At 39.5% G+C, this 15223-nt stretch overlaps 1 long non-coding RNA gene across 1 annotated transcript in view; it reads right to left on the bottom strand.

Moving 5' to 3' along the window:
- LOC107618151 overlaps positions 1-15223 on the bottom strand; it is a 28714-nt gene that overhangs the window by 5684 nt on the left and 7807 nt on the right. Inside the window, exon 3 of the long non-coding RNA XR_001615159.2 lies at positions 9853-9928. This is a non-coding gene — a long non-coding RNA (uncharacterized LOC107618151). The remainder of the gene's footprint in view (positions 1-9852; positions 9929-15223) is intronic.

Below are 15223 nucleotides of genomic sequence, written 5' to 3'. Positions count from 1 at the left end.
ACAATCTCCGTGGGATCGACCCTTACTCACGTAAGGTTTATTACTTGGACGACCCAGTGCACTTGCTGGTTAGTTGTATCGAAGTTGTGAATGAAAAACGATTTATTAAGACGTGCGTACAGAGTTTCTGGCGCCGTTGCCTGAGATCACAATTTCGTGCACCAAGTTTTTGGCGCCGTTGCCGGGGATTGTTCGAGTTTGGACAACTGATGGTTCATCTTATTGCTCATATTAGGTAATTTTCTTTTTGTTTTATTTTCAAAAATTTTTTAAAAATCTTTCAAAAATTTCTCCTTTGTTTTCGAAAAAAAATTTTAAAATAAAAATGTTTTCAAAAATATATTTTTCTTCAGAATTTTTAAGAATGAATTCTAGTGTTTCATGAAGCATGTTGAAGCCTGGCTGGCTGTAAAGCCATGTCTAATTCTTCTCGATAGGGAATGTCAGGTGTGTCATGTTTGAGTTACATACTAAAGCTTGGCTGGCTATTAAGCCATGCCTGACCCTTTGATTGGAGCTTTAGAATAAAGAGTATAAGATTCGTGGAATTCATATTAAAAATTTTGGAATCCTTATTTTTCTTTTTCAAAATAATTTTCGAAAAAATTAAAAGAAAATACAAAAAAATCATAAAATCATAAAAATAAAAATAAAATATTTTGTATTTCTTGTTTGAGTCTTGAGTCAGATTTAAAGTTTGGTGTCAATTGCATGTTCATCTTGCATTTTTCGAAAAATTCATGCATTCATGGTGTTCTTCATGATCTTCAAGTTGTTCTTGGTAAGTCTTCTTGTTTGATCTTGAGGTTTTCTTGTTTTGCATCTTTTCTTGTTTTTCATGTGCATTTTTGCATTCATAGTGTCTCAACATGAAAGATTTCTAAGTTTGGTGTCTTGCATGTTTTCTTTGCATATAAAATTTTCAAAAATATGTTCTTAATGTTCATCATGATCTTCATAATGTTCTTGGTGTTCATCTTGACATTCATAGCATTCTTGCATGCATTCATTGTTTTGATCCAAAATTTTCATGCATTGCATCAATTTCATGTTTTTCTTTCTCATCATTAAAAATTCAAAAATAAAAAAAAATATCTTTCCCTTTTTCACTCATAAATTTCGAAAATTTGAGTTGACTTTTTCAAAACTTTTTAAAAATCTAGTTGTTTTTATGAGTCAAATCAAATTTTCAATTCAAAAATCTTATCTTTTTCAAAATCTTTTTCAAAAATAAAATCTTTTTCATTTTTCTTATTTATTTTCGAAAATTTTAAAAATATTTTTCAAAAATCTTTTACTTATCTTTATCTCCTAATTTTCGAAAATAACATCATCAATCAATGTTTTGATTCAAAAATTTCAAGTTTGTTACTTGCTTGTTAAGAAAGATTCAAACTTTGAGTTCTAGAATCATATCTTGTGATTTCTTGTGAATCAAGTCATTAATTGTGATTTTAAAAATCAAATCTTTTTCAAAAATAATTTCAATCATATCTTTTCAAAAATATCTCCTTATCTTATCTTTTTCAAAATTTAATTTTAAAATATCCTTTCTAACTTCTTATCCTCTTATCTCTTCAAAATTGATTTTCAAATTTGTTTCAACTAACTAACTAACTTTTTGTTTGTTTCTTATCTTTTTCAAAACTACTTAACTAACTCCCTCTCTCTAATTTTCAAAAATATCTTCCCTCTTTTTCAAAATTTCTTTTTAATTAACTAATTATTTTAACTTCTGATTTTAAAATTTCAAAAAAATTACTAACCTTTTTCAAAAACTATTTTCGAAAACCACTAACTCTTTTTCAAAAATTATTTTTGAAAATTCACTTCCCCCTCTCATCTTCTTCTATTTGTTTATTTATTTACTAACATCTCTTCCTTACTCACCAAAAATCCGAACCCCATCTCTCTCTCTGAGTTCAGATTTTCTCTTCTTCTTTTCTTCTATTCACACAGGGACCTCTATATTGTGGTAAAAAGGACCCCTATTATTATTATTTTTCTGTCCCTCTTTTTCATATGAGCAGGAGCAAAGACAAGAATATTTTTGTTGAAGCAGATCCAGAACCTGAAAGGACTCTGAAGAGGAAACTAAGAGAAGCTAAATTACAATAATCCAGCAAGCACCTTTCAGAAATTTTTGAACAGGAAGAGGAGATGGCAGCCGAAAATAATAATAATGCAAGGAGGATGCTTGGTGACTTTACTGCACCTAATTCCAATTTACATGGAAGGAGCATCTCCATTCCTGCCATTGGAGCAAACAATTTTGAGCTGAAACCTCAATTAGTTTCTCTGATGCAGCAGAATTGCAAGTTTTATGGACTTCCATCTGAAGATCCTTTTCAGTTCTTAACTGAATTCTTGCAGATATGTGATACTGTTAAGACTAATGGAGTAGATCCTGAAGTCTACAGACTCATGCTTTTCCCTTTTGCTGTGAAAGACAGAGCTAGAATATGGTTGGAGTCTCAACCCAAAGATAGCCTGAACTCTTGGGATAAGCTGGTCAAGGCTTTCTTAGCCAAGTTCTTTCCTCCTCAAAAGCTGAGTAAGCTTAGAGTGGATGTTCAAACCTTCAGACAGAAAGAAGGTGAATCCCTCTATGAAGCTTGGGAGAGATACAAAGAACTGAACAAAAAGTGTCCTTCTGACATGCTTTCAGAATGGATCATCCTGGACATATTCTATGATGGTCTGTCTGAATTAGCTAAAATGTCATTGGATACCTCTGCAGGTGGATCCATTCACTTAAAGAAAATGCCTGTAGAAGCTTAAGAACTCATTGACATGGTTGCTAATAACCAGTTCATGTACACTTCTGAAAGGAATCCTGTGAATAATGGGACGCCTATGAAGAAGGGAGTTCTTGAAATTGATACTCTGAATGCTATATTAGCTCAGAACAAAATATTGACTTTGCAAGTCAATATGATTTCTCAGAGTCTGAATGGAATGCAAGCTGCATCCAACAGTACTCAAGAGGCATCTTCTGAAGAAGAAGCTTATGATCCTGAGAACCCTACAATAGCAGAGATAAATTACTTAGGTGAACCTTATGGAAACACCTATAACTCATCATGGAGAAATCATCCAAATTTCTCATGGAAGGATCAACAAAAGCCTCAACAAGGCTTTAATAATGGTGGAAGAAACAGGTTTAGCAATAGCAAGCCTTTTCCATCATCCACTCAGCAACAGACAGAGAACTCTGAATAAAATACTTCTAATTTAGCAAACTTAGTCTCTGATCTATCTAAGGCCACTGTGAGTTTCATGAATGAAACAATATCCTCCATTAGAAATTTTGAAGCACAAGTGGGCCAGCTGAGTAAAAGGATCACTGAAATTCCTCCTAGTACTCTCCCAAGCAATACAGAAGAAAATCCAAAAGGAGAGTGCATGGCCATTGAATTGATCACCATGGCCGAACCTGTAAGGGAAGGAGAGGACGTGAATCCCAAGGAGGAAGACCTCCTGGGACGTCCAGTGATCAATAAGGAGCTTCCCTCTGAGGAACCAACGGAATCTGAGACTCATCTAGAGACCATAGAGATTCCATTGAACTTTCTTATGCCATTCATGAGCTCTGATGAGTATTCATCTTCTGAAGAGAATGAGGATGTTACTGAAGAGCAAGTTACCAAGTACCTTGGTGCAATCATGAAGCTGAATGCCAAATTATTTGGTATTGAGACTTGGGAAGATGAACTTCCCTTGTTCACTAATGAACTGAGTGATCTGGATCAACTGACATTGCCTCAGAAGAAACAGGATCCTGGAAAGTTCATAATACCTTGTACCATAGGCAACATGATCTTTAAAAAGGCTCTGTGTGACCTTGGTTCAGGGATAAACCTCATGCCTCTCTCTGTAATAGAGAAATTGGGAATCTATGGGGTACAAGCTGCTAAAATCTCATTAGAGATGGCAGACAATTCAAGAAAACATGCTTATGGACAAGTAGAGGATGTGTTAGTAAAGGTTGAAGGCCTTTACATCCCTGCTGATTTCATAGTCCTAGATACTGGGAAGGATGAGGATGAATTCATCATCCTTGAAAGACCCTTCCTAGCCACAGCAAGAGCTGTGATTGATGTTGACAGAGGTGAATTAGTCCTTCAATTGAATGGGGACTCCCTTGTGTTTACAACTCAAGGTTATCCTTCTATAAACATGGAGAGGAAGCATAAAAAGTTTCTCTCAAAACAGAGTCAACCAGAGCCCCCACAGTCAAATTCTAAGTTTGGTGTTGGGAGGCCACAACCAAACTCTAAGTTTGGTGTTGAACTCCCATATCCAAACTCTAAGTTTGGTGTTGGGAGGTTTCAACAATGCTCTGAACATCTGTGAGCCCACTGTCAAGCTATTGACATTAAAGAAGCGCTTGTTAGGAGGCAACCCAGTTTTTATTTATCTAATTTTATTTTTCTTGTTCTTTCATGTTTTATTAGGTTCATGATCATGTGGAGTCACAAAATAAATATAAAAATCAAAAACGGAATTAAAAACAGCAGAAGAAAAATCACACCCTGGAGGAGGATCTCACTGGCATTTAAACGCCAGTAAGAAGCATCTGGCTGGCGTTCAACGCCAGAACAGAGCATGGTTCTGGCGCTGAACGCCCAAAATGGGCAGCATCTGGGCATTTGAACGCCAGAATTGCACCCTGGAGAAGAGCTGGCGCTGAACGCCCAGAACAAGCATGGTTCTGCCGTTCAACGCCAGAAATGGGCAACAAATGGGCGTTCAATGCCCAGAACAAGCACCAATCTGGCGCTGAACGCCCAGAGTTGTGTGCAAGGGCATTTTGCATGCCTAATTTGGTGCAAGGTTGTAAATCCTTGAACACCTCAGGATCTGTGGACTCCACAGGATCACCTCAGGATCTGTGGACCCCACAGGATCTCCACCTACCTCCACTCACTTCTTCTCACCCCTCTTTCACACAATCCCATAAACACTCTTCCCCAAAACTCTTCACCAATCACCTCAATCTCTCTTCCCTATCACCACTTCACCACTCACATCCATCCACTCTTCCCCATAAACCTACCTCATAAACACCACCTACCTTCAAAATCAATTTCCCACCCAAACCCACCCTATTTGGCCGAACCCTAACCCCCCCTCCCTTCCCTATATATAGCCCTCCATTCCTCCTCATTTTCACACAACACACCCCTCTCTTCCCCTTCTTGGCCGAAACACATCTCTCTCCCTCTCCTCCATTTCTTCTTCTTCTTCATCTCTTCTTTCTTCTCTTGCTCGAGGGCGAGAAATATTTTAAGTTTGGTATGGTAAAAGCATAAGCTTTTTGTTTTTCCATTACCATTGATGGCACCCAAGACCGGAGAATCCTCTAGAAAAGGGAAAGGGAAGACAAAAGCTCCCACCTCCGAGTCATGGGAGATGGAAAGGTTCATCTCCAAAGCCCATCAAGACCACTTCTATGATGTCGTGGTCAAGAAGAAGGTGATCCCTGAGGTCCATTTCAAGCTCAAGAGAAATGAGTATCCGGAGATCCGACATGAAATCCAAAGAAGAGGTTGGGAAGTTCTAACAAACCCCATCCAACAAGTCGGCATCCTAATGGTTCAAGAGTTCTATGCCAATGCATGGATCACTAGGAACCATGATCAAAGTAAGAACCCGAATCCAAAGAATTATATTACAATGGTTCGGGAGAAATACTTATATTTTAGTCCGGAAAATGTGAGGTTGGTGTTCAACTTGCCTATGATGCAAGGAGATGCACGCCCCTACACTAGAAGGGTCAACTTTAATCAAAGGTTGGACCAAGTCCTCATGGACATATGTGTGGAAGGAGCTCAATGGAAGATTGACTCCAAAGGCAAGCCGGTTCAACTAAGAAGACTGGACCTTAAGCATGTAGCTAGAGGATGGTTGGAGTTCATTCAACGCTCAATCATTCCCACTAGCAACCGGTCTGAAGTTACTATAGACCGGGCCATCATGATCCATAGCATCATGAATGGAGAAGAGGTGGAGGTTCATGAGATTATACCTCAAGAACTCTACAAGGTAGCTGACAAGTCCTCCACTATGGCAAGGTTAGCTTTTCCCCACCTCATTTGCCATCTATGCAACTCAGCTGGGATTGACATAGAAGGAGACATTCCCATTGAGGAAGAGAAGCCCATCACTAAGAAAAGGATGGAGCAAGCAAGAGAGCCCATTCATGGATCTCAAGAGACGCATGAAGCTCATCACCATGAGATCCCGGAGATGCCTCAAATGCATTTTCTTCCACAAAACTATTGGGAGCAAATCAACACCTCCCTAGGAGAATTAAGTTCCAACATGGGACAATTAAGGGTGGAACATCAAGAGCACTCCATCATCCTTCATGAAATTAGAGAAGATCAAAGAGCAATAAGGGAGGAGCAGCAAAGACAAGGAAGAGACATAGAAGAGCTCAAGGACATCATTAGTTCCTCAAGAAGGAAACGCCACCATCACTAAGGTGGACTCATTCCTTGTTCTTACATTCTCTGTTTTTCATTTTCTATGGTAAGTGCTTATCTAAGTTTGTGTCTTATTACATGATCATTAGTATTTAGTAACTATGTCTTAAAGTTATGAATGTCCTATGAATCCATCACCTCTCTTAAATGAAAACTGTTTTAATTCAAAAGAACAAGAAGTACATGAGTTTCGAATTTATCCTTGAACTTAGTTTAATTATATTGATGTGGTGATAATGCTTCTTGTTTTCTGAATGAATGCTTGAACAGTGCATATGTCTTTTGAAGTTGTTGTTTAAGAATGTTAAATATGTTGGGTCTTGAAAGAATGATGATAAGGAGACATGTTATTTGATAATCTGAAAAATCATAAAAATGATTCTTGAAGCAAGAAAAAGCAGCAAAGAACAAAGCTTGCAAAAAAAAAAGAGAAAAAAAATATAGGCGAAAAAAAAATAAAAATAAAAAGCAAGCAGAAAAAGCCAAAAGCTCTTAAAACCATTAGGCAAGAGCAAAAAGCCAATAACCCTTAAAACCAAAAAGCAAGGGTAAATAAAAAGGATCCCAAGGCTTTGAGCATCAGTGGATAGGAGGGCCTAAAGGAATAAAATCCTGGCCTGAGTGGCTAAACCAAGCTATCCCTAACCATGTGCTTGTGGCGTGAAGGTGTCAAGGGAAAACTTGAGACTGAGCGGGTAAAGTCAAGGTCCAAAGCAAAAAAAGAGTGTGCTTAAGAACCCTGGACACCTCTAATTGGGGACTTCTACAAGTCCCGCTCATTTGATTGGAGCTATGTTTCATTGATAGTTTGAAATTTATAGTATATTCTCTTCTTTTTATCCTATTTGATTTTCAGTTGCTTGGGGACAAGCAACAATTTAAGTTTGGTGTTGTGATGAGCGGATAATTTATACGCTTTTGGCACTGTTTTTAGTAGAATCTGGTTACTTTTAGGGATGTTTTCATTAGTTTTTATGTTAAATCCACATTTCTGGACTTTACTATGAGTTTGTGTTTTTTTTTGTGATTTCGGGTATTTTCTGGCTGAAATTGAGGGACTTGAGCAAAAATCAGATTCAGAGGTAGAAGAAGGACTGCTGATGCTGTTGGATTCTAACCTCCCTGCACTCAAAGTGGATTTTCTAGAGCTAAAGAACTCAAAATGGCGCGCTTCCAATTGCGTTGGAAAGTAGACATCCAGGGCTTTCCAGCAATGTATAATAGTCTATACTTTGGCCGAGTTTAGACGACGTAAAAGGGCGTTGAACGCCAGTTCTACGCTGCTGTCTGGAGTTAAACGCCAGAAATACGTCACAAACCAGAGTTGAACGCCAGAAATACGTTACAACCTGGCGTTCAACTCCAGAAAGAGCCTCTGCACGTGTAACATTCAAGCTCAGCCCAAGCACACACCAAGTGGGCCCCGGAAGTGGATTTATGCATCAATTACTTACTTCTGTAAACCCTAGTAACTAGTTTAGTATAAATAGGACTGTTTACTATTGTATTAGACATCTTGGGACGCCTGGTTCTTAGATCATGGGGGCTGGCCATTCGGCCATGCCTGGACCTTTCACTTATGTATTTTTAACAGTAGAGTTTCTACACTCCATAGATTAAGGTGTGGAGCTCTGCTGTTCCTCAAAGATTAATGCAAAGTACTACTGTTTTTCTATTCAATGCAACTTATTCCGCTTCTAAGATATTCATTCGCACTTTAACCTGAATGTGATGAACGTGACAATCATCATCATTCCCTATGAACGCGTGCCTGACAACCACTTCCGTTCTACCTTAGATTGAATGAGTATCTCTTGGATCTCTTAATCAGAGTCTTCGTGGTATAAGCTAGATTGATGGCGGCATTCATGAGAGTCTGGAAAGTCTAAACCTTGTCTGTGGTATTCTGAGTAGGACTCTGGGATTGAATGACTGTGACGAAATTCAAACTCGCGAGTGCTGGGCGTAGTGACAGACGCAAAAGGAGGGTGAATCCTATTCCAGTATGATCGAGAACCTCAGATGATTAGCCGTGCTGTGACAAAGCATTTGGACCATTTTCACAAGAGGATAAGATGCAGCCATTGACAAGGGTGATGCCTCCAGACAATTAGCCGTGCTGTGACAGAGCATTTGGACCATTTTCCAGAGAGGATTAAAAGTAGCCATTGACAACGGTGATGTCCTTACATAAAGCCAGCCATGGAAAGGAGTAAGATTGATTGGATGAAGACAGCAGGAAAGCAGAGGTTCAGAGGAACGAATGCATCTCTATGCGCTTATCTGAAATTCTCACCAATGATTTATATAAGTATTTCTATCCTTATTTTATTATATAATTTCAAAAACTCCATAACTATTTTATATCTGCCTGACTGAGATTTACAAGATGACCATAGCTTGCTTCATACCAACAATCTCCGTGGGATCGACCCAGTGCACTTGCTGGTTAGTTGTATCGAAGTTGTGAATGAAAAATGATTTATTAAGACGTGCGTACAGAGTTTCTGGCGCCGTTGCCTAAGATCACAATTTCGTGCACCACGTAGTTACTTCAAGTACAAGCACGGATCCAAGTGACAACTATCTCTTTTCTAAAAATAAAGGAGTTTTTAGAATTTTTGTCAGAAGGACAGAATTTGATCGTAGTATTAATTATTATATTAGATATATGACATATGTATATACTCACATCATTCCTTAGTTCTGAACACATGAAACTTGCTACAGATATATATTTATTTATTGGAAAATATAACAAGAAAGAATGGGCTAATTAATTAATAAGAATAATATATAATTAATTTTAAAGCAATAAAATTCATCATGCATCCAGCATTATATTAACAATAAATCCCCAGAAGAACTAAAGAAATTCATGGTACTTAAAAGATGAACTCTATTTTATACATTTCCAATACATCATCTCCCTTAATAGTCAAACATGATCTCTATTAAAGATCTACCTTATCTACAAGTTTAGTAGCATCGCATATATGATATACACAGTGTGTTCAAATTTCACTTAGTCCTCATTTCAGTATAGATCCTTAGCTATTCATTTCACAGTAGCTTAGTAGCAAATGGATTATTATATATGGATTGTTAACTCTCCAATACAAAATCTTTTCAAAGACATTTAGGGAAGCTTAAAACTTTCATCTTCTATTTTTTCCTTTGCCCGGATTTAGTCACTACCACTATGCTTGAAAATTGAAACATTTCAAAATAAATAAATAGCATTAATGAAAATTATGATAACTAATAAATAATAGTACTTACAAAAACAAGAAGCACATTACTAGTGACAGAACAAAGTAAAACAGATTTCATTAGTAGTAAGGACCGCATAAGCACACACCTTGTTGAAGAAACACATCTCTTCTGCTACCATTTTTGTTCTTCTACAAACCGACCAGCATGAATTTCATAACTACCTAGTAGCATGAATCTCCACACCTTTGTACTGTTGTACCAGCAAGTGCACTGGGTCATCCAAGTAATACCTGAGTGAGTCAGGGTCGATCCCACGAGGATTGTGGTTTTTAGCAAGCTATGGTTATCTTGTAGGTCTTAGTCAGGCAGATCAGAAGGTTGTTGATTTGAAGTTGTAAGAGTAATGTATGACTTGAAATGAATAAAGAAAAAGAGGTAGAAAATATTAATAGGAATAGAGTTGAGAGTTGGAGTTACTTTGCTTTTCTGAATTAACTCTGGTACTACTGTCTTCTTTGCTTGTGAATGATCTTCTTCTATGGCAGGCTGTATGTGATCAAAGCCATTGCCCGTGGTCATTAATCTCCTTTGCTCCAGATCAAGTGCCATTGCCCGTGGTCATTCAATCTGACGGAGGGTGAAGCTCTTAGCAGTTCATTCTCCTGGCGATCCTACTCAAAATGCCATAGACAAAGTCGAATCTACCAGATCAGAGAATGCTACTTCTATGGATTTTATCCTATACCACAGAGACCCTAATCTCCCCGAAAATCAGCTGAACTGGTATTTCGAGAAGTCCCCAACGAAGTCGTGGATTAGCTGTTTGAGAAATGTATAAAAATAGCTGTTGGTTTGTGCCTTTCGGCCATGTATTCACGCAAACACAAGTAGATGCGGGTGTTTGTTAGGCACGTTCGTCTTAAAGGGTTATTGGATTTTTCAATCTACCCTCCTTTTCCTGCATTTTTGTGCAGTAATGTATTTTTCTGCTTTTTATTTTTTTTCTTTTCGCCATTTGTTTCTTTCTTTTTCTCATGCATTTTTTTTTCTTTTGTATCATGCTTTTTCTTTTTCTTTTTGCTGCTTTTTCTTGCTTCAAGAATCAATTTTTAGTTTTTTTTTAGATTATCAATAATACTTTTCCTTTTTCCTTATTCTTTCAAGAGCCAACATCCTAAAATTCCAAGTTCAAATATGCACTATTTAATCATACATTCAAAAAACAAAAGCAATACTCCATCCTCAATTGCTCTATGTTAGTGCTCTATTCTCCAAGAGAAGTCTGCCATTGATCCCAATAGCTTTGGAAAGGAAAGTACATCCCTTGAGGCATCTCAGAGATCTCATGCTGAGGGAGCTGCACAGGCTCTTGTGCATGCTCTCTGGTTTGCTCCATCCTCTTTTTAGTGATGGACTTGTCCTCCCCAATGGAGATATCTCCTTTTATGATAATTCCAGCTGAATTGCATAGATGACAGATGAGGTGTGAGAATGCCAACCTTGCATTGGTGGAAGGCTTCTTAGCTACCTTGTACAATTCTTGAGGAATCACCTCATGTACTTCCACCTCACTTCCAATCATAATGCAATGGATCATGATGGCTCTGTCAATGGTCACTTCTAACCGATTGCTAGTAGGAATGATGGATCTTTGGATGAATTCTAACCATCCTCTAGCTATGGGCTTAAGGTCAACCCTTCTTAGTTGAATAGGCTTGCCTTGGGAATCTCTTTTCCACTATGCTCCTTCCACAAAGATATCTGAGAGCACCTGATCCAATCTCTGATCAAAGTTGACTCTCCTAGTGCAAGGATGAGGATCTCCTTGCATTAGAGGCAAGTTGAACGCTAACCTCACACTTTTCGGGCTGAAATCTAGGATTCTTCCTCGGATCATGGTGATTCAATTCCTTGGATTTGAGTTCACACTAGTGTCATGGTTTTTAGTAACCCATGCATTAGCATAGAACTCTTGCACCATGAGAATCCCAACATCCTGAATGGGATTGGTTAGGACTTCCCAACCTCTTTTTCAGATTTCTCTTTGGATCTCCGGGTACTCATTCTTCTTGAGTATGAAAGGGACCTCAGGGATCACTTTCTTCTCTGCCACTACTTCATAGAAGTGGTCTTGGTAGGCTTTGGTGATGAATCTCTCCATTTCCCAAGATTCAGAGAGAGTGGCTACTGCCTTTTTTTCCCTCTTTCTAGAGGAGTCTCCAACCTTGGGTGCCATAAATGGTAATGGAAAGAAAAAAGCTATGCTTTTCCCACACCTAACTTAAAACTTTGCTCGTCTTCGAGCAAAAATAAAGAAAATAGAAGAATGGAGTAGAAGAAGAAGAAAATAGAAGGATATAGAGGGAGAGAAGGCTTTCGGCCTTGTGGAGGTGTAGTAGGGTATGAGAGGTGTGTGTATGAAGGGTTATGAAGAGGGGTATTTATAGGATGGGAGAGGGGTTAGGTTCGGCCATATGGTGGGTTTTGGGTGGGAAATTCAATTTTGAAGTGGGTGGGGGTAGGTGCGAGTTATGATGGTTTTAGGGAAGTGGTATGGATGTGATTGGGCTAGGGTTTCTAGGGAAGTGTGTATGGAGAAGTGTGAAAGTAAGTGGGGTAGGTAGGGTAGGTGAGGATGCTGTGGGACCCATAGGTCCTGAGAAGTTAAGGAATCCAGATTCCCTGCTTCTCTGCCCTAGCCTTTGAACGCCCAATGGCTGCTCCCTGGATGGCGTTCAATGCCAGCAATGCTGCCATGATGGGCATTAAACGCCCAGCAGGGATACCCTGGCTGGCGTTCAACTTTAATATTCCATCCAAAGTGTTCTATTTTCACTCTTGTGAAATTCTCTCTATTCTAACTGCATATGATCACGACCCTAAAAGATAAATGAAACAAAATAAAAGGAAATAAATAATTAATTCAGGTTGGGTTGCCTCCCAACAAGCGCTTCTTTAATATCATTAGCTTGACAGTTAGCTCCTTACGGAGGTGAGTATGGGCTCAGATTTTCGCCCCTTACAGTGAACTTTCGTCTTGTTCTCTCATGAATGAGCTACACATGCTCTAGAGACAGGATACGACTCACGGTATATCGTAAGGCTGGCTTCTTAGTGAAGACTACTCTCATGCCAGGTGAGAGGCCTTTAGTTGGGACTTTCTTGTCCCTCCGGCCTTTAGGTACTTTCTATTTAGTACCTTTGTGCTTAGAGCTTGTTGATGGCTGCCCAACACCAAACTTAGAATTGATTTCTCTGGGCTCTGTAAAGCTCTGCACAGAAAGAGGGGGTTAAAACACTAGGTGTTGCACAGTTATCTCTCTTTTAGAAGGAGAATTGGGATGAGGCATCTTGAATAAGATGTGGTCCTCCCCTAATTGCAGGGTCAATTCTCCCTTAGCCACATCAATGATAGCATTAGCAGTGGCTAGGAAAGGTCTTCCAAGGATGACAGAATCATCCTCATCCTCTCCTATGTCCAAGACAATAAAGTTTGCAGGGATGTAGTGGTTTTCAGCCTTCACCGGGACATCCTCTACTAAGCCATATGGCTTCTTCATTATCTTGTCTGCCATCTCTAATGGTGTTTATGTAAAGGAACCTCAATGGTGTTTATGGTTTCCTTTGGTTCTGATACAGAGGGTTCTTGAGTGAGATTTAAACACTCAGAGGGTGTGCTTTGACTAGCATTTAACGCCAGCTCTGATAGCTCTTTGGGTGTTGAACGCCCTTGCTGTCCACCCTGACTGGCGTTAAACGCCAGTCCCTTTGTCTTCTTGGGCGTTGAACACCCAGCAGGGATGTCTTTGCTGGGGTTCAATGCCAGCTTCCCTGGGTTTGTGAGCATTGAACGCCCAGTGAGGGGTTCCTCACTAGCGTTCAGCGCCAGAAAGCCTGCCTGGTTGGGCATTGAACGCGCAGTGAGGGGTTCCTCACTGGCGTTCAGCACCAGAAAGCCTGGCTAATTGAGCGTTGAACGCCCAGCCAGTGCTTCCTGGCTGGCGTTCAATGCCTGCTCTGCTGCCAGGATGGGTGTTGAACACCCAGATCAGCACCAAGCTTGCTGCCAGATTGGGCGTTGAACGCCCAGTGATATGTCCTTCACTAGCGTTCAATGCCACCCCATCCTCTCCATATTCGGCCTCTACCTCCATGGTTATAGCCTTGCACTCTTCTCTAGGATTAACCTCAGTATTTCTGGGAAGACTTTCAGGAGAAATCTCAGTGATCCTGTTGCTCAGTTGACCAACTTACACCTCCAAGTTTCTAACGGAGGACCTTGTTTCATTAATGAAACTATGAGTGGTCTTAGAGAGGATGGAAACCAGAGTGACTAAGTCATAAAAGATCTTCTTAGAGGTTTCCATATTCTCTTGAGAAGATGGGAATGGTGGTCTGTTATTGAACCTATTCTGGTTCCTACCACCTTGATTGTTATTGAAACCTTGCTGAGGTTTCTGTTGATCTTTCCATGAAAGATTAGGATGGTTCCTCCATGAAGGATTGTAGGTATTTCCATAGGGTTTTCCCATGTAATTCACTTCCTCCATGGTGGGTTGTTCAGGATCGTAAGCTTCTTCTTCAGGAGAAGCTTCCTGAGTACTGCAAGATGCAGTTTTCATTCCAGTCAGATGCTGGGAGATCATATTGACTTGCTGAGTCAAGATCTTATTCTGAGCCAATATGGCTTCAGAGTATCAACTTCATGAACTCTTTTCCTCTGAGAGGTCCCATGGTTTATAGGATTCCTTTCAGAAGTATACATGAACTGGTTGTTAGCAGCCATCTCAATGAGTTCTCTAGCTTCTGCAGGTGTTTTCTTCAAGTAGAGTGATCCACCTGCAGAGCTATCCAATGCTCAGACAAGCCATCATAGAACACGCCTATGATGGACCATTCTGAGAGAATGCCAGGAGGACATCTCTTGATCAGTTGCTTGCATCTTTCCCAAGCTTCATAGAGGGATTCACCTTCTCTTTGTCTCAAGGTTTAAACTTCCACTATAATCTTGCTCATCCTTTGAGGGGGAAAGAACTAAGCCAAAAAAGCATTAACTAGCTTTTCCCAAAAGTCAAGACTCTCTATTGGTTGGGCATCCAACCATAGCTTAGCTCTGTCTCTTACAGCAAAGGGAAAGAGCATAAGCATGTAGACTTCAGGATTTACTCCATTAGTCTTTACAGTATCACATATTTGCAAGAATTCAGCCAAGAACTGATGTGGATCTTCCATTGGAAGTCTATGGAACTTGATATTCTGTTGCAGAAAAGAGACTAACTGAGGCTTGAGCTCAAAGTTGTTAGCTCCAATGGCAGGGATAGAGATTCTTCTCCCATAGAAGTCGAGAGTAGGTGTAGTAAAGTCACCAAGCACCTTCCTTGCATTGTTGGTATTGTTGTTGTTTTCGGCTGCCGGCTTCTTCTTGTTTGAAAAGCTCTGTTAGGTCCTCTACAGAGAGTTGTACTTTAGCTTCTCTTAGCTTTCTCTTCAAGGTCCTTTCAGGTTCAGGATCAGCC

Source organism: Arachis ipaensis, chromosome B01 (assembly GCF_000816755.2).
Source record: "Arachis ipaensis cultivar K30076 chromosome B01, Araip1.1, whole genome shotgun sequence".
NCBI classification, from domain to species: Eukaryota; Viridiplantae; Streptophyta; class Magnoliopsida; order Fabales; family Fabaceae; genus Arachis; species Arachis ipaensis.
The sequence above is the reverse complement of the archived record's forward strand: the minus strand, read 5'-3'. Positions and strand labels throughout refer to the sequence as shown.